This window comes from Oncorhynchus mykiss, chromosome 17, assembly GCF_013265735.2.
Source record: "Oncorhynchus mykiss isolate Arlee chromosome 17, USDA_OmykA_1.1, whole genome shotgun sequence".
Taxonomy (NCBI): domain Eukaryota; kingdom Metazoa; phylum Chordata; class Actinopteri; order Salmoniformes; family Salmonidae; genus Oncorhynchus; species Oncorhynchus mykiss.
In genome coordinates, this window is record NC_048581.1 from 43,235,355 (window position 1) to 43,255,141 (window position 19,787).

Genomic DNA, 19,787 nt, shown 5'->3' on the forward strand with positions numbered 1-19,787 from the left:
GAGTTGGTGTCTGATGTGATTTTGCAACCGATTAACTTCTGTTTTCAGGTTGGGTGCTCTTGTTCTAATAAAGTCTCTCCGGATCTTTCTTTTCTGCTTGATGAGACTGAGGATATGTGGTGGGAGTTGTTGTGGTGGTCTGGTGGTGGTAAGTGGGATGGTCTCTTCCCGGGCCTGGATGAGGATACTCCCTATTCTCTCCGCCAGCTGGTCCAGATCTTTGGGGTTCTGCGTTGTTGCTGCAATATTTGTTATCTTGTCTGTAATGCAATTTCTGTATTTTTCCCAGTCTGCTTTCTTGTAGTTGTATCTTTGCTTTTCAGGTGCTTGTTGGAGTTGGAGAGAGAACGTAATTTTCGGTGCTCGGTGCTCTTATTATCTGCGTTTGGTGGACCTGATTGAAGCCATTGGCACAGAAAGCGCGCGCTTTTGCCTGGCCTCTGCTGCAAAGGGGAGGGCGTTCGTTCTAGGGAACTATGGAGGAAGAAGAAATCAAAGCTACTTGCATGCGCGGGAAACACACTCAAATACTGAGCTATGTTGAACACAAGGCCCAACTGTGATGTCCCACTCTTCACATTGATTGGTGTTGTTCTTCTTGTTGTTGTTGTTGTTGTTGCGCCTGATTCAACTCTTTCAATCAGCTGTGCCTCTCCAGGGCTTCAACAAAAATGCCTACTCTACCCCTGCCTGGAGTTGGGAAACACTGAACTAGTAGGATTCAACCCACTGCAGTTGCCAGTCACACCTAATAGAGATAGGCGTTAAAAACCTCAAATAGTGTCACAAGTACAAAGGAGAAACGAAGTGGCACAAACGGGAAACAAATACACAAGGAATGCCACAAATCCTAAGGGGTCCGTAATGTCACCTCAGCAGTCATGTAGCTCTTGAAGGCCATGTAATAACGTCATTCTTCTTTTTCTTCACTAGACATGATCCAGGTGGCCATGGGACGGGTGGTGATACCTCTGCAAGCTGAAATGCAGTAAAACATTCCTCAGACACCCACCCAACACACACACAATAAAGGGATCATTTTCCTATGCGTACAGAGGTGATAGGGATGTGCAAATATTGTATGGTACTTTTTTCAAAAAACAATAACATAGCCTTATATTACGGAAATAGTGGTATGAGGTGGATCCTTTATAGGCCAGAGAGCCTCAGATGTTGCATTGAATGATCTCAACAGGTCATTTCAAAGGGGACAAATGAGGCCCAAGGGCACATACTGGCGATTGACCAATCGGTGCAGTTGATTCACATCTCAGATGTGACTAGGTATCATCTTACAACTTATTGTTGCCACAATTGTCTCTTACATGTACTTAGTGGCTGCCGGCCCTCGGTTTAGTACATCGAGCAACAGAGGTTGCCTTTTAGGAGAACGACTGACAAGCGTTCAACTAGCTGGGATGCAACTAGTGTCATCAAAGCACTTTGTCATAGCAAGTTAGAAGAAATAGGTTAAGGTTACGAAAAGGCTTAGGCTTACCCCAAATGCCACGTCCGTTCGTAGCTGTACTCCGTGTAGGCACAACAAGTCATCACACAGAGAGCACACTTGAAGCACAACTGCACTGCCTGGAAGGCCGCAACGGACTGAATTGGAATCCCTCAAACAGCACGCTAACTACATTCCGCTTTATGATGTCACAGTCAGCCCCTCGGAACACTGGTCCTCAACAATCTCAAACACCTTGGATACCCAAGCCAAACATTCTCGAATCACTCACATTCACAAATCAACCAGGGAGAAGAAGGCTGCCAGGAATTGAATGCTGAAAAGCTAACCTCCTTCACAGAGCAACATCATAGGACTGGGAGTTTGTGTTCAACAGCTTACGTTCCCCTATTATCAAGGGCTTAGTTCCTCTATAGGCTGCAGTGCAGATACTTCACATGCAGAGTACAACAACAAATAACAGAGGGCCTGTTACCACACCCTATAGGCTAGGAGTTGAACTTGGACCACAATGACATTGGTAGTAATTAGCCTGCAGCATAAATGACAGCTCCCTAACGGGGACATACAGTGTATTCGGCCCCCTTGAACTTTGCGACCTTTTGCCACATTTCAGGCTTCAAACATAAAGTTATAAAACTGTATTTTTTTGTAAAGAATCAACAACAAGTGGGACACAATCATGAAGTGGAACGACATTTATTGGATATTTCAAACTTTTTTAACAAATCAAAAACGGAAAAATTGGGCGTGCAAAATTATTCAGCCCCCTTAAGTTAATACTTTGTAGCGCCACCTTTTGCTGCGATTACAGCTGTAAGTCGCTTGGGGTATGTCTCTATCAGTTTTGCACATCGAGAGACTGAATTTTTTTCCCATTCCTCCTTGCAAAACAGCTCGAGCTCAGTGAGGTTGGATGGAGAGCATTTGTGAACAGCAGTTTTCAGTTCTTTCCATAGATTCTCGATTGGATTCTGGTCTGGACTTTGACTTGGCCATTCTAACACCTGGATATGTTTATTTTTGAACCATTCCATTGTAGATTTTGCTTTATGTTTTGGATCATTGTCTTGTTGGAAGACAAATCTCCGTCCCAGTCTCAGGTCTTTTGCAGACTCCATCAGGTTTTCTTCCAGAATGGTCCTGTATTTGGCTCCATCCATCTTCCCATCAATTTTAACTATCTTCCCTGTCCCTGCTGAAGAAAAGCAGGCCCAAACCATGATGCTGCCACCACCATGTTTGACAGTGGGGATGGTGTGTTCACGGTGATGAGCTGTGTTGCTTTTACGCCAAACATAACGTTTTGCATTGTTGCCAAAAAGTTCAATTTTGGTTTCATCTGACCAGAGCACCTTCTTCCACATGTTTGGTGTGTCTCCCAGGTGGCTTTTGGCAAACTTTAAACAACACTTTTTATGGATATCTTTAAGAAATGGCTTTCTTCTTGCCACTCTTCCATAAAGGCCAGATTTGTGCAATATACAACTGATTGTTGTCCTATGGACAGAGTCTCCCACCTCAGCTGTAGATCTCTGCAGTTCATCCAGAGTGATCATGGGCCTCTTGGCTGCATCTCTGATCAGTCTTCTCCTTGTATGAGCTGAAAGTTTAGAGGAGCGGCCAGGTCTTGGTAGATTTGCAGTGGTCTGATACTCCTTCCAGTTCAATATTATCGCTTGCACAGTGCTCCTTGGGATGTTTAAAGCTTGGGAAATATTTTTGTATACAAATCCGGCTTTACACTTCTTCACAACAGTATCTCGGACCTGCCTGGTGTGTTCCTTGTTCTTCCTGATCCTCTCTGCGCTTTTAACGGACCTCTGAGACTATCACAGTGCAGGTGCATTTATACGGAGACTTGATTACACACAGGTGGATTGTATTTATCATCATTAGTCATTTAGGTCAACAATGGATCATTCAGAGATCCTTACTGAACTTCTGGAGAGAGTTTGCTGCACTGAAAGTAAAGGGGCTGAATAATTTTGCACGCCCAATTTTTCAGTTTTTGATTTGTTAAAAAAGTTTGAAAAATCCAATAAATGTCGTTCCACTTCATGATTGTGTCCCACTTGTTGTTGATTCTTCACAAAAAAATACAGTTTTATATCTTTATGTTTGAAGCCTGAAATGTGGCAATAGGTCGCAAAGTTCAAGGGGGCCGAATACTTTCGCAAGGCACTGTATAGTGGAAATGGAAGTACGACACAGAGGAAAAGTCCTAATCAAATAGCCACATTTTTATTTAATTTTTTTATTTCACCTTTATTTAACCAGGTAGGCAAGTTGAGAACAAGTTCTCATTTACAATTGCAACCTGGCCAAGATAAAGCAAAGCACTTCAACACATACAACGACACAGACTTACACATGGAGTAAAACAAACATACAGTCAATAATACACTATAAACAAGTATATATACGATGTGAGCAAATGAGGTGAGATAAGGGAGGTAAAGGCAAAAAAAGGCCATGGTGGCAAAGTAAATACAATATAGCAAGTAAAACACTGGAATGGTAGATTTGCAATGGAAGAAATGTGCAAAGTAGAAATCAAAATAATGGGGTGCAAAGGAGCAAAATAAATAAATGAATAAAATACAGTAGGGAAAGAGGTAGTTGTTTGGGCTAAATTATAGGTGGGCTATGTACAGGTGCAGTAATATGTGAGCTGCTCTGACAGTTGGTGTTTAAAGCTAGTGAGGGAGATAAGTGTTTCCAGTTTCAGAGATTTTTTTGTAGTTCGTTCCAGTCATTGGCAGCAGAGAACTGGAAGGAGAGGCGGCCAAAGAAATAATTGGTTTTGGGGGTGACTAGAGAGATATACATACACCTGTTTAGCAGATGCCGGGAAATGCTTGTGTTACTAGCTCCAACAGCACAGTCAAGTCAAACAAGTAAGATCTAACCATGTTCCAACATTCCACACAATACACCCAAATGGATTTGAAATACATCAATATATGGACGAGCAATGTCAGACCGTCCGTAGACTAACATACCTTACAATACAATACTTTATATATCCACATGACATGAGCTATGCAAACCACCTCCAAGTTAGGAATGTGCCCAGGGATATCTAACAAAAACACACACCTCCGTGGAACCCACATGGCAAGACAGGAAGGAAGACATGCAGAAGTGCTCATGAAGAGGACATGAAGAAGACCGGAATCATCTCCAATCAAGTGAACAATGTCAAAGGAATAGGTCAAGTCATATAGATAGGGAGGCATTTCACCACCACCCGCTGGACCACAAGTCATTTTGCCAACACTGGCTCATCATTCAAAGCCACATAGGGAGGGATCTTAACACCACCAGCTGGATCAGAAGTGCCACTCACAATGGCCACACAGACCATTTCTCTCTCAACCTGATGCAATTGTCACAACAAGTATGTGGTCAAAATCAAACATTAACTACAACAGATCATCAAATAGGCAAACATATGCTCATGTAGAGTACCTCAAATTATACAGTTACTTTGTCACCAAACCTAATCTGTCATTCATCTACAAATACATGCTCTTCTAAAGCCACAATGCAATGTTCAGATGGTAGATTTCATTTCTTACAATCTATGTCACTATTACTTCATTTGACTGCTCTTAAATCATATTCACTTAACCCTTTGTTCACCTGCTGATTTTCTGCTGATTTTGTCTCTTGCAGATTTGGACGTCATGTGAATCTATGTTTCTCAAGTATCAAAAGAGGGTAAGTTACATTGACCTACTTTATGAAAAACGGAATGCTACTTTTCTCTCTAGCCTAGTGCACTCTTTATCTGTAAGCTCCCCTACTGGTGTAGGTAGCTCCAAAAAAAGGTCCAGATGCCATTACCCCATGTAGCCTATAGAACTTTATCTCGACGACCACATTTTACACCAATGCACCCCGACAATCGGTTGGTGGTCGGGAATCAAGTGGATGATTCTGGGACCAATTACAGGAGGGGGTCTGTTGGATGAGGGGTGTACTGAACTGTGCCTATAGCATGTCAAGAATTCCTCCAATGGGAAATAGGCCTTGGCAAATGGCCAGGGGCGCTGTCCTTTTCAGTACCACGGAGCTCCACTATTACCTGTCTCATGAGTGAAGATGCAACAGCATACAATTCCTGCTCTTTGGTCCTGCAATGACACACTTTAGCCGTGTCATTGCTGCATTTAACTGGCAGCCTGTATTTCATATCAAATCAAATTTTATTTGTCACATACACATGGTTAGCAGATGTTAATGCGAGTGTAGCAAAATGCTTGTGCTTCTAGTTCCGACAATGCAGTAATAACCAACAAGTAATCTAGCTAACAATTCCAAAACTACTACCTTATAGACACAAGTGTAAGGGGATAAAGAATATGTACATAAAGATATATGAGTGATGGTACAGAGCGGCATAGGCAAGATACAGTAGATGGTATTGAGTACAGTATATACATATGAGATGAGTATGTAAACAAAGTGGCATTGTTAAAGTGGCTAGTGATACATGTATTACATAAAGATGCAGTAGATGATATAGAGTACAGTGTATATACGTATACATATGAGATTAATAATGTAGGGTATGTAAACATTATATTAGGTAGCATTGTTTAAAGTGGCTAGTGATATATTTTACATCATTTCCCATCAATTCCCATTATTAAAGTGGCTGGAGTTGAGTCAGTGTGTTGGCAGCAGCCACTCAATGTTAGTGGTGGCTGTTTAACAGTCTCATGGCCTTGAGATAGAAGCTGTTTTTCAGTCTCTCGGTCCCAGCTTTGATGCACCTGTACTGACCTCCCCTTCTGGATGATAGCGGGGTGAACAGGCAGTGGCTCGGGTGGTTGTTGTCCTTGATGATCTTTATGGCCTTCCTGTGACATCGGGTGGTGTAGGTGTCCTGGAGGGCAGGTAGTTTGCCCCCGGTGATGCGTTGTGCAGACCTCACTACCCTCTGGAGAGCCTTACGGTTGTGGGCAGAGCTGTTGCCGTACCAGACGGTGATACAGCCCGACAGGATGCTCTCGATTGTGCATCTGTAGAAGTTTGTGAGTGCTTTTGGTGACAAGCCGAATTTCTTCAGCCTCCTGAGGTTGAAGAGGCGCTGCTGCGCCTTCTTCACGATGCTGTCTGTGTGGGTGGACCAATTCAGTTTGTCTGTGATGTGTACGCCGAGGAACTTAAAACTTACTACCCTCTCCACTACTGTTCCATCGATGTGGATAGGGGGGTGTTCCCTCTGCTGTTTCCTGAAGTCCACAATCATCTCCTTAGTTTTGTTGACGTTGAGTGTGAGGTTATTTTCCTGACACCACACTCCGAGGGCCCTCACCTCCTCCCTGTAGGCCGTCTCGTCGTCGTTGGTAATCAAGCCTACCACTGTTGTGTCGCCCGCAAACTTGATGATTGAGTTGGAGGCGTGCGTGGCCACGCAGTCGTGGGTGAACAGGGAGTACAGGAGAGGGCTCAGAACGCACCCTTGTGGGGCCCCAGTGTTGAGGATCAGCGGGGTGGAGATGTTGTTGCCTACCCTCACCACCTGGGGGCGGCCCGTCAGGAAGTCCAGTACCCAGTTGCACAGGGCGGGGGTCGAGACCCAGGGTCTCGAGCTTGGAGGGCACTATGGTGTTAAATGCCGAGCTGTAGTCGATGAACAGCATTCTCACATAGGTATTCCTCTTGTCCAGATGGGTTAGGGCAGTGTGCAGTGTGGTTGAGATTGCATCGTCTGTGGACCTATTTGGGCAGTAAGCAAATTGGAGTGGGTCTAGGGTGTCAGGTAGGGTGGAGGTGATATGGTCCTTGACTAGTCTCTCAAAGCACTTCATTAGCTCAGTTACCTTAGCTTTCTTGGGAACAGGTACAATGGTGGCCCTCTTGAAGCATGTGGGAACAACAGACTGGGATAGGGATTGATTGAATATGTCCGTAAACACACCAGCCAGCTGGTCTGCGCATGCTCTAAGGGCGCGGCTGGGGATGCCGTCTGGGCCTGCAGCCTTGCGAGGGTTGACACGTTTAAATGTTTTCCTCATGTCGGCTGCAGTGAAGGAGAATCCGCATGTTTTGGTTGCGGGCCGTGTCAGTGGCACTGTATTGTCCTCAAAGCGGGCAAAAAAGTTATTTAGTCTGCCTGGGAGAAAGACATCCTGGTCCGTGACGGGGCTGGTTTTCTTTTTGTAATCCGTGATTGACTGTAGACCCTGCCACATACCTCTTGTGTCTGAGCCGTTGAATTGAGATTCTACTTTGTCTCTATACTGACGCTTAGCTTGTTTGATTGCCTTGCGGAGGGAATAGCTACACTGTTTGTATTCGGTCATGTTTCCGGTCACCTTGCCCTGATTAAAAGCAGTGGTTCGCGCTTTCAGTTTCACGCGTTTGCTGCCATCAATCCACGGTTTCTGGTTTGGGAATGTTTTAATCGTTGCTATGGGAACGACATCTTCAATGCACGTTCTAATGAACTCGCTCACCGAATCAGCGTATTCGTCAATGTTGTTGTTTGATGCAATACGAAACATAACCCAGTCCACGTGATGGAAACAGTCTTGGAGTGTGGAATCAGATTGGTCGGACCAGCGTTGAACAGACCTCAGCGCGGGAGCTTCTTGTTTTAGTTTCTGTCTGTAGGCAGGGATCAACAAAATGGAGTCGTGGTCAGCTTTTCCGAAAGGAGAGCGGGGCAGGGCCTTATATGCGTCGCGGAAGTTAAAATAGCAATGATCCAAGGTTTTTCCAGCCCTGGTTGCACAATCGATGTGCTGATACAATTTAGGGAGTCTTGTTTTCAGATTAGCCTTGTTAAAATCCCCAGCTACAATGAATGCAGCATCAGGATATATGGATTCCAGTTTGCAAATAGTCAAATAAAGTTTGTTCAGAGCCATCGATGTTTGGGGGGGAATATATACGGCTGTGATTATAATCGAAGAGAATTCCCTTGGTAGATAATGCGGTCGACATTTGATTGTGAGGAATTCTAAATCAGGTGAACAGAAGGACTTGAGTTCCTGTATGTTGTTGTGGCCACACCACGTCTCGTTAACCATGAAGCCCCCGCCCCTGTTCTTACCAGAAAGATGTTTGTTTCTGTCGGCGCGATGCGTGGAGAAACCAGCTGGCTGCACCGACTCCGATAGCGTCTCTCCAGTGAGCCATGTTTCCGCAAAGAACGTTACAGTCTCTGATGTCCCTCTGGAATGCTACCCTTGCTCGGATTTCATCAACCTTGTTGTCAAGAGACTGGACATTGGCGAGAAGAATGCTAGGGAGTGGTGCACGATGTGCCCGTCTCCGGAGTCTGACCAGAAGACTGCTTCGTTTCCCCCTTTTACGAAGTCGTTTTTTGGGGTCGCCGGCTGGGATCCATTCCGTTGTCCTGGATTAAAGGCAGAACACAGGATCCGCTTCGCGAAAGTCATATTCTTGGCCGTACTGATGGTGAGTTGACGCTGCTCTTATATTCAGTAGTTCTTCTCGACTGTATGTAATGAAACATAAGATGACCTGGGGTACCAATGTAAGAAATAACACGTAAAAAAACAAAAAACTGCATAGTTTCCTAGGAACGCGAAGCGAGGCGGCCATCTCTGTCGGCGCCGGAAGTCCACAGATGACGCACTCACACTGCACACTGCCCTAACCCATCTGGACAAGAAGAATACCGATGTAAGAATGCTGTTCATCGACTACAGCTCAGCATTTAACACCATTGTACCCTCCAAATTCGTCATTAACCTCTAGCGACGAGCAATCCCGTATCCGGGAGCGTAATCATAGCCTCAAGTGCATTACCATAACGCAACGTTTCCTATTCATGAAAATCGCAAATGAAATGAAATAAATATATTCAAACACAAGCTTAGCCTTTTGTTAACAACACTGTCATCTCAGATTTTCAAAATAAGCTTTTCAACCAAAGCTACACAAGCATTTGTGTAAGAGTATTGATAGCCTAGCATAGCATTAAGCCTAGCATTCAGCAGGCAACATTTTCACAAAAACAAGAAGCATTCAAATAAAATAATTTACCTTTGAAGAACTTCGGATGATTTCAATGACGAGACTCTCAGTTAGATAGCAAATGTTCATTTTTTCCTAAAATATTATTTGTGTTGGCGAAATAGCTCTGTTTTGTTCATCACGTTTGGCTCAGAAAAAGACCGGAAAATACAGTCACTACAACGGCAAACTTTTTTCCAAATTAGCTCCATAATATCGACAGAAACATGGCAAACGTTGTTTAGAATCAATACTCAAGGTGTTTTTCACATATCTATTCGATAATATATCAGTCGTGACAGTTGGTTTCTCATCAGAAGCAAACGGAAAAATTCTGCAGCTGGAGATTACGCAATAATTGCAACGGAGGACACCAAGCGACCACCTGGTAGATGTAGTCTCTTATGGTCAATCTTCCAATGATATGCCTACAAATACGTCACAATGCTGTCGACACCTTGGGGAAGCGACAGAAAGCCTAAGCTCATTCGTGGCCCATTCACAGCCATATAAGGAGTCATTGGCATGAGGCGGTTTCAAAAAATGCGGCACTTCCTGATTGGATTTTTATCTGGGTTTCGCCTGTAACATCAGTTCTGTGGCACTCAGACAATATCTTTGCAGTTTTGGAAACGTCAGAGTGTTTTCTTTCCAAAGCTGTCAATTATATGCATAGTCGAGCATCTTTTCATGACAAAATATCTTGTTTAAAACAGGAACGTATTTCATCCAAAAATGAAAATAGCGCCCCCTATATCCAAGAAGTTAAGCTCGATACCCTAGGTCTCAACCCCGCCCTGTGCAACTGGGTCCTGGACTTTCTGACGGGGCGCCCCCAGGTGGTGAGAGTAGGAAACAACCTCTCCACCCGCTGATCCTCAACACTGAGGCAAATCTGACCAGGGCCCTCATCTCCTCCCCGTAGGAGGCGTGCATGGGTGAACAGGGAGTACAGGAGAGGGCTGAGAACGCACCCTTGTGGTGACATGGGTGCGTTCTCAGCCCTCTCCTGTACTTCCTGTTCACCCATGCACGCCTCCTACAGGGAGGAGGTGAGGGTCCTCGGAGTGTGATGTCAGGAAAACAACCCCACACTCAACGTCAACAAAACAAAGGAGATGATCGTGGACTTCAGGAAACAGCAGAGGGAGCACCCCCCTATCCACATCGACGGGACAGTAGTGGAGAAGGTGGAAAGTTTTAAGTTCCTCGGCGTACACATCACGGATAAACTGAAATGGTCCACCCACACAGACAGCGTGGTGAAGAAGGCGCAGCAGCGCCTCCTCAACCTCAGGAGGCTGAAGAAATGTGGCTTGTCACCAAAAACACTCAAACTTTTACAGATGCACAATCGAGAGCATCCTGTCGGGCTGTATCACCGCCTGGTATGGCAACTGCTCCGCCCACAACCGCAAGGCTCTCCAGAGGGTAGTGAGGTCTGCACAACGCATCACCGGGGGAAAACTACCTGCCCTCCAAGACACTTACACCACCCGATGTCACAGGAAGGTCAAAAAAGATCATCAAGGACAACAACCACCCGAGCAACTGCCTTACAACCACCCCATTATCATCCAGAAGGCGAGGTCAGCACAGGTGCATCAAAGCTGGGACCGAGAGACTAAAAAACAGCTTCTATCTCAAGGCCATCAGACTGTTAAACAGCCATCACTAACATTGAGTGGCTGCTGCCAACATACTGACTCATCTCTAGCCACTTTAATAATGAAAAATGTAGGTAATAAATGTATCACTTGCCACTTTAAACAATGCCACTTTATATAATGTTTACATACCCTACATTACTCATCTCATATGTATATACTGTACTCTATACCATCTACTGCATCTTGCCTATGCAGTTCGGCCATTGCTAATCCATACATTTATATGTACATATTCTTCTTTATTCCTTTACTTGTGTATAATTGTTAGATATTACTGTACGGTCGGAACTAGAAGCACAAGCGTTTCGCTACACTCGCATTAACATCTGCTAATCATGTGTATGTGACCAATAACATTTGATTTGATGCATACACACATAACATACTCACTATCCACACACATACACATGGATTTAGTACTGTAGATATGTGGTAGTGGTAGGGGGCTGAGGGCACACAGTGTGTTGTGTAATCTGTGAATGTATTGTAATGTTTTTTAAATTGTTTAAACTGCCTTAATTTTGCTGGACCCCAGGAAGAGTAGCTGCTGCTTTGGCAGACGCTAATGGGGATCCATAATGAATACAATTACAAATTGGCATCGTCTAATGGGGATTCTAATAAATCAAAGTAAGTTCATGGTTGTGTTCTCCATCCTTATTCTCGTATACCTATACGCACTACACTGAAGTCTTTAATAGTCCTTTAGATGCTCGTGAGTCTGAGGACACCTGTCACCTGAAGCTCCTGCAGACCAGACCACCTGAACTACATTTGGCATCATCTGCTGGATGTTGGTCTATGCTTAAGGTCTCCTGTTTTAATGTTAATTTAGTAGTTTAATTTAGTATTGCATGTGCAATGTCTTCCAGGTTGTGATCATGGTTTCTATATGTTCTATATTTTTCACCAAGTTAACGGGCATTTAATAAATGTACAACCTGTGAATTGTCTATTTTCTGAAGATGTATATAATTATAGTAGACTATATTTTATGGTAATCTGATTATAGGGCAACAGAACATAAGTAGTTGCCTATACAATGTTTTACAGACCTCTACCATAAGTTAAGAGGTAATTAACGGTGTTCTACAACTCGATAAATTACTTTGCAATGACCCAGTGTCACAAATGATGGCTTCTATTAATTGTGCAGCATACCCTGGGATAGCCTTGGCTGTAGTATAGCTGGACACATTGGTAAACTAACGTTAACTAGCCATGCTGCATCGTGCTAGTTGTGTTAAACCCAGCTATAGTTTTGTTCCATTACTGGTAGCTACTGTAGCATGTTTTATCTATCAGTGATCATTGCTTTGGTGATTGATTCGATGACAAGTCATGGATACAGCACACTACTGATTATACAGACAACGAATTAGCTAGCCAGCTAGATATCTACTTAGGACAAGCTGCCAAGCAGAGGATGAAGACCATTTGTGCCTTACTGAAAGTGCATAAAATTCATTAGGAAAATGTCCACTATCTAATGCACTCGTCCTAAAAAAAAAACGAATCTCTATAAACAATTAGGTAAATCAAGTCTTCCAAACGTAGTGCACTCTGTTTGTTACAGATTCTAGTTTTGGAAACAGAAAACTGTATGGAGAGCAATGTTCCATTTGATGAAAAAATGTGCATCATGTCGGCCAAAATCCAGCTAGCTCCATCTTCTCTCACTGCCGGTCACTGGGCATATTTTATTTGGTCGTGAGAGAAAACGCTAACCGGATGCTTCATATTTATACCTCCGGTAAAATCTCTGTCTCGTTCTATTTGTGCTTTTATGCTGGCAAGAGGAGGGTTTTAATCCCGCGTTCATAACAACTGGGAACTCAGAACTCTGATCTAGGAAATATCCAACTCCCTATTCAGTGCGTTCACGACAACTGGTGTAACTCGGGGAAAAAACATATCCTTTGAATGGTCACCCAACTCGGAATTCCAAGTCGGAACCTCTGACATCTTTCCATACCTTAAGGGAACATTTCGGCATTTTGTGTATGATCAGTGAGAAAGTCCATATTGCAAATGTACGGTCCCTTACCAGACGTCCGAAATCGTTTGTAAAATTCGCGGTCGGCGTCGGGCCGTGCGGTAGGGCCGGACCTACCGGGAAGTCATCGAATGAACTTTGTCGGACGTTCGGTTTCCGTTTAAAAAAAAAAACAAGTTTTGGACCGTTTTTTCCGCCGTCCCGGAAATTCCCACCAGATGGCATACCGAATCTTATGGCAATTTGGCAAAACATCACGAATCACGACGGGGCCTTATCTCAAAAACTGAAAATATTTCGAAGCCGAAACTTGGTGAGCGTAGGTTTGGCGTAACGGGCAGTTGGCCCCGAACGGGATGGCGTCTAGGCCTCGACGGTTTTTGAGTTACGGCCATTTTTCTGGGATTAAAGGCTTAAAATGGAAGTAGAGAAATTATTTTTCCACTTCAGGTCAAAGCCAAGGAGCCTCCGGTGTCAATAAAAAAAGAACCAGCCATTTATCTATCGTCATTTAAGAGAAACGGAACAATGACAAATTGGTGATGGTCACAAATAGGGTTTTTTTTTTTTCAACGATTACAGATCCAGTTGCAGGGTGTTCATACGAATCTTTTTAAAGTGTGCTGCGGAGCTCTGCGACATTTCTGTGATTTTCTATGATTTTCTGAAATAACACAATAACTCAGTTCTTAACGTAAAGACTTAAAACTCAGGATTATGTAAAGGCATACCCCAATCAGGATATGAGTTTATTTATAGCTTCCTGTGCCAACCAGAAGTGCCTTAAATGGTGTCATAGTGGCTGTTTCCAAGGGTTAAAAAGGTCAGATCTTTTCAAAACTTCATATGTGTGATTAGGCAACCCCCATAAACTGTAAGTCAGTCATTTCTCCCAACAGATGTCAAAGAAAAGCTCTCACACACACACACACACAGCAAGGATGGAGTGACAAAGTGCGGTGCTTAAAGACACAGAGAGCAGGCAATGCAATGCATTACCATAATCCCTAGGCCGTGCCGAGTTCAATGAGATATCCCGCTTGACCGTAGCTCGCTCGGTCTAGGCGCAGCGACCATTAGAATAGTAGGCCCAAAATGAAGCCTGCCCCACAATGTAATTTGCTTTTGAGTGACAGTGAGAGAACCGTTAGGGTGAGAAGCACAATTCCACCACATGAATGTTCCTAAGGTCCTCCCGATCTGAACAAGCCTAACCTTGACCGTGTGGCATTAACCCTTAACAGTAAAACAGTGTTTTTTGATCTCACAGATTACATATATATTACATTACATTATTACATTATATATATATTACATATATATCCATACCCTGCCTGCAGTTTGACAGACATAGTGCATTCAGGCCTGTGTAAATCAGTCAATTCTTAACGTAAAGACTTAAGACTCAGGATTCTGTAAAAGCATACCCCAATGAGGATATGTGGTGACTTATAGCTTCCTGTGCCAACCGGAAGTGCCATAATTGGTGTCTCAGGGGCTGTTTCGAAGGGTTAAAAAATTCAGATCTGTCCAAAACTTCATATATGTGATTAGGCAACCCCCATGAACTGTAAATCAGTCATTTTTCCCAAAAAAAATCAAAGGAAAAAAAAATCGCACTAAAACACAACTTGGATGGAGGGACGTATTGGGGTGCGTAGAGACAGACAGTGGCTGCAATAGTTAGCTTTGTTGGAGCTAAAAAAGAACGGTCGGACCTAGAGTTCCGAAACTTTAGAAACCTGTTCTAGACCTCCGGTCGATGGTGCGTGGTGAGTTACGTGGCTCTAGACGGTTCTCGGACCGAGAAACAGCCTCGTACATTTGCAATAACTTCAATTCATTTTTGCATCACGAAAATGACGACGTTTAGAAAAGTCTCAGAGACACAAGGCTAGGTGCGTTGAAACCGGCTCGGCCCATAGAGACGGACCCCAACGTTTCTGTCCGATAGCTCGTTCAAGGACCCCGTAGCAAGGCATGGAAATAAGTGGATTTTCAGCACCAATTAGGGTTTTTCTCTGACACCAAATGACCTATCGAGCCGAAACTCGGGATTCGGGGTCGCCTCACATAGGACTTCACATAATGTCCGAACTGGACCCGCAGCTAGAACGTAACTATGTGTTTTACCTTTTTATTATGTTTTAAACTAGAGGCGTTGTGAATTATGGGACTGCTCTGACATATATGATAGTTGGCATCTAAATGAGTAGGAAAAAGTGGGTTTGGTGTCATAATGACATCTAATTGACTGATGGACACTGACTTGCTAGTTGACTTTTGTACATTTGCAATATGTTTAAACAGAGAGGGACCATCACCAAAATGGCATTCTGAAATCAACAAAAAAATGGCATCACCATAGTCTCCAGACTGTGCTGAGTTCAACGAGCTATCCCGCTTGACCGTAGCTCGCTCGGTCTAGGCGCAGCAACCATTAGAATAGTAGGCCCAAAATGAAGCCTGCACCACAATGTCATTTGCTTTTGAGTGACAGTGAGAGAACCGTTAGGGTGAGAAGAAAAATTCCACCATAGGAATGTTCCTAAGGTCCTCCCGATCTGAACAAGCCTAACCTTGACCGTGTGGCATTAACCCTTAACAGTAAAACAGTGTTTTTTGATCTCACAGATTACAGTGTCATCTCTCCCCATAGGAATACATAGCCTGCACCACAAAATTCAACCTGAGGCCTATGTGGGTTATGAATGCCGTATGAACCTGTCTTCGGCACCAGTCCATCAGGCCACTATGAGGTCTACCTGTGTTGATTCTAAGCTTCCTGGACCAACCGGAAGTGGTTCAAATCACCCTAAAAGTGTTTACCCATACACTGCCTGCAGTTTGATAGACATAGTGCATTCAACCCTGTGTAGATCAGTCAATTCTTAACGTAAAGACTTAAAACTCAGGATTCTGTAAGTGGCCATGTCAATCAAGACATGTGGTGATTTATAGCTTCCTGTGCCAAACGGAAGTGCCATAATTGGTGTCTCAGGGGCTGTTTCGAAGGGTTAAAAAAGTCAGATCTGTCCAAAACTTCATATATGTGATTAGGAAACCCCCATGAACTGTAAATCAGTCATTTTTCCCCCAAAAAATCAAAGGAAAAAAAAATTGCACTAAAACACAACTTGGATGGAGGGACGTATTGGGGTGCGTAGAGACAGACAGTGGCTGCAATAGTTAGCTTTGTTGGAGCTAAAAAAGAACGGTCGGACCTAGAGTTCCGAAACTTTAGAAACCTGTTCTAGACCTCCGGTCGATGGTGCGTGGTGAGTTACGTGGCTCTAGACGGTTCTCGGACCGAGAAACAGCCTCGTACATTTGCAATAACTTCAATTCATTTTTGCATCACGAAAATGACGACGTTTAGAAAAGTCTCAGAGACACAAGGCTAGGTGCGTTGAAACCGGCTCGGCCCATAGAGACGGACCCCAGCGTTTCTGTCCGATAGCTCGTTCAAGGACCCCGTAGCAAGGCATGGAAATAAGTGGATTTTCAGCACCAATTAGGGTTTTTCTCTGACACCAAATGACCTATCGAGCCGAAACTCGGGATTCGGGGTCGCCTCACATAGGACTTCACATAATGTCCGAACTGGACCCGCAGCTAGAACGTAACTATGTGTTTTACCTTTTTATTATGTTTTAAACTAGAGGCGTTGTGAATTATGGGACTGCTCTGACATATATGATAGTTGGCATCTAAATGAGTAGGAAAAAGTGGGTTTGGTGTCATAATGACATCTAATTGACTGATGGACACTGACTTGCTAGTTGACTTTTGTACATTTGCAATATGTTTAAACAGAGAGGGACCATCACCAAAATGGCATTCTGAAATCAACAAAAAAATGGCATCACCATAGTCTCCAGACTGTGCTGAGTTCAACGAGCTATCCCGCTTGACCGTAGCTCGCTCGGTCTAGGCGCAGCAACCATTAGAATAGTAGGCCCAAAATGAAGCCTGCACCACAATGTCATTTGCTTTTGAGTGACAGTGAGAGAACCGTTAGGGTGAGAAGAAAAATTCCACCATAGGAATGTTCCTAAGGTCCTCCCGATCTGAACAAGCCTAACCTTGACCGTGTGGCATTAACCCTTAACAGTAAAACAGTGTTTTTTGATCTCACAGATTACAGTGTCATCTCTCCCCATAGGAATACATAGCCTGCACCACAAAATTCAACCTGAGGCCTATGTGGGTTATGAATGCCGTATGAACCTGTCTTCGGCACCAGTCCATCAGGCCACTATGAGGTCTACCTGTGTTGATTCTAAGCTTCCTGGACCAACCGGAAGTGGTTCAAATCACCCTAAAAGTGTTTACCCATACACTGCCTGCAGTTTGATAGACATAGTGCATTCAACCCTGTGTAGATCAGTCAATTCTTAACGTAAAGACTTAAAACTCAGGATTCTGTAAGTGGCCATGTCAATCAAGACATGTGGTGATTTATAGCTTCCTGTGCCAAACGGAAGTGCCATAATTGGTGTCTCAGGGGCTGTTTCGAAGGGTTAAAAAAGTCAGATCTGTCCAAAACTTCATATATGTGATTAGGAAACCCCCATGAACTGTAAATCAGTCATTTTTCCCCCAAAAAATCAAAGGAAAAAAAAATTGCACTAAAACACAACTTGGATGGAGGGACGTATTGGGGTGCGTAGAGACAGACAGTGGCTGCAATAGTTAGCTTTGTTGGAGCTAAAAAAGAACGGTCGGACCTAGAGTTCCGAAACTTTAGAAACCTGTTCTAGACCTCCGGTCGATGGTGCGTGGTGAGTTACGTGGCTCTAGACGGTTCTCGGACCGAGAAACAGCCTCGTACATTTGCAATAACTTCAATTCATTTTTGCATCACGAAAATGACGACGTTTAGAAAAGTCTCAGAGACACAAGGCTAGGTGCGTTGAAACCGGCTCGGCCCATAGAGACGGACCCCAGCGTTTCTGTCCGATAGCTCGTTCAAGGACCCCGTAGCAAGGCATGGAAATAAGTGGATTTTCAGCACCAATTAGGGTTTTTCTCTGACACCAAATGACCTATCGAGCCGAAACTCGGGATTCGGGGTCGCCTCACATAGGACTTCACATAATGTCCGAACTGGACCCGCAGCTAGAACGTAACTATGTGTTTTACCTTTTTATTATGTTTTAAACTAGAGGCGTTGTGAATTATGGGACTGCTCTGACATATATGATAGTTGGCATCTAAATGAGTAGGAAAAAGTGGGTTTGGTGTCATAATGACATCTAATTGACTGATGGACACTGACTTGCTAGTTGACTTTTGTACATTTGCAATATGTTTAAACAGAGAGGGACCATCACCAAAATGGCATTCTGAAATCAACAAAAAAATGGCATCACCATAGTCTCCAGACTGTGCTGAGTTCAACGAGCTATCCCGCTTGACCGTAGCTCGCTCGGTCTAGGCGCAGCAACCATTAGAATAGTAGGCCCAAAATGAAGCCTGCACCACAATGTCATTTGCTTTTGAGTGACAGTGAGAGAACCGTTAGGGTGAGAAGAAAAATTCCACCATAGGAATGTTCCTAAGGTCCTCCCGATCTGAACAAGCCTAACCTTGACCGTGTGGCATTAACCCTTAACAGTAAAACAGTGTTTTTTGATCTCACAGATTACAGTGTCATCTCTCCCCATAGGAATACATAGCCTGCACCACAAAATTCAACCTGAGGCCTATGTGGGTTATGAATGCCGTATGAACCTGTCTTCGGCACCAGTCCATCAGGCCACTATGAGGTCTACCTGTGTTGATTCTAAGCTTCCTGGACCAACCGGAAGTGGTTCAAATCACCCTAAAAGTGTTTACCCATACACTGCCTGCAGTTTGATAGACATAGTGCATTCAACTCTGTGTAGATCAGTCAATTCTTAACGTAAAGACTTAAAACTCAGGATTCTGTAAGTGGCCATGTCAATCAAGACATGTGGTGATTTATAGCTTCCTGTGCCAAACGGAAGTGCCATAATTGGTGTCTCAGGGGCTGTTTCGAAGGGTTAAAAAAGTCAGATCTGTCCAAAACTTCATATATGTGATTAGGAAACCCCCATGAACTGTAAATCAGTCATTTTTCCCCCAAAAAATCAAAGGAAAAAAAAATTGCACTAAAACACAACTTGGATGGAGGGACGTATTGGGGTGCGTAGAGACAGACAGTGGCTGCAATAGTTAGCTTTGTTGGAGCTAAAAAAGAACGGTCGGACCTAGAGTTCCGAAACTTTAGAAACCTGTTCTAGACCTCCGGTCGATGGTGTGTGGTGAGTTACGTGGCTCTAGACGGTTCTCGGACCGAGAAACAGCCTCGTACATTTGCAATAATTTCAATTCATTTTTGCATCACGAAAATGACGACGTTTAGAAAAGTCTCAGAGACGCAAGGCTAGGTGCGTTGAAACCGGCTCGGCCCATAGAGACGGACCCCAACGTTTCTGTCCGATAGCTTGTTCAAGGACCCCGTAGCAAGGCATGGAAATAAGTGGATTTTCAGCACCAATTAGGGTTTTTCTCTGACACCAAATGACCTATCGAGCCGAAACTCGGGATTCGGGGTCGCCTCACATAGGCCTTTGCATAATGTCTGAACTGGACCCGCAGCTAGAACGTAACTATGTGTTTTACC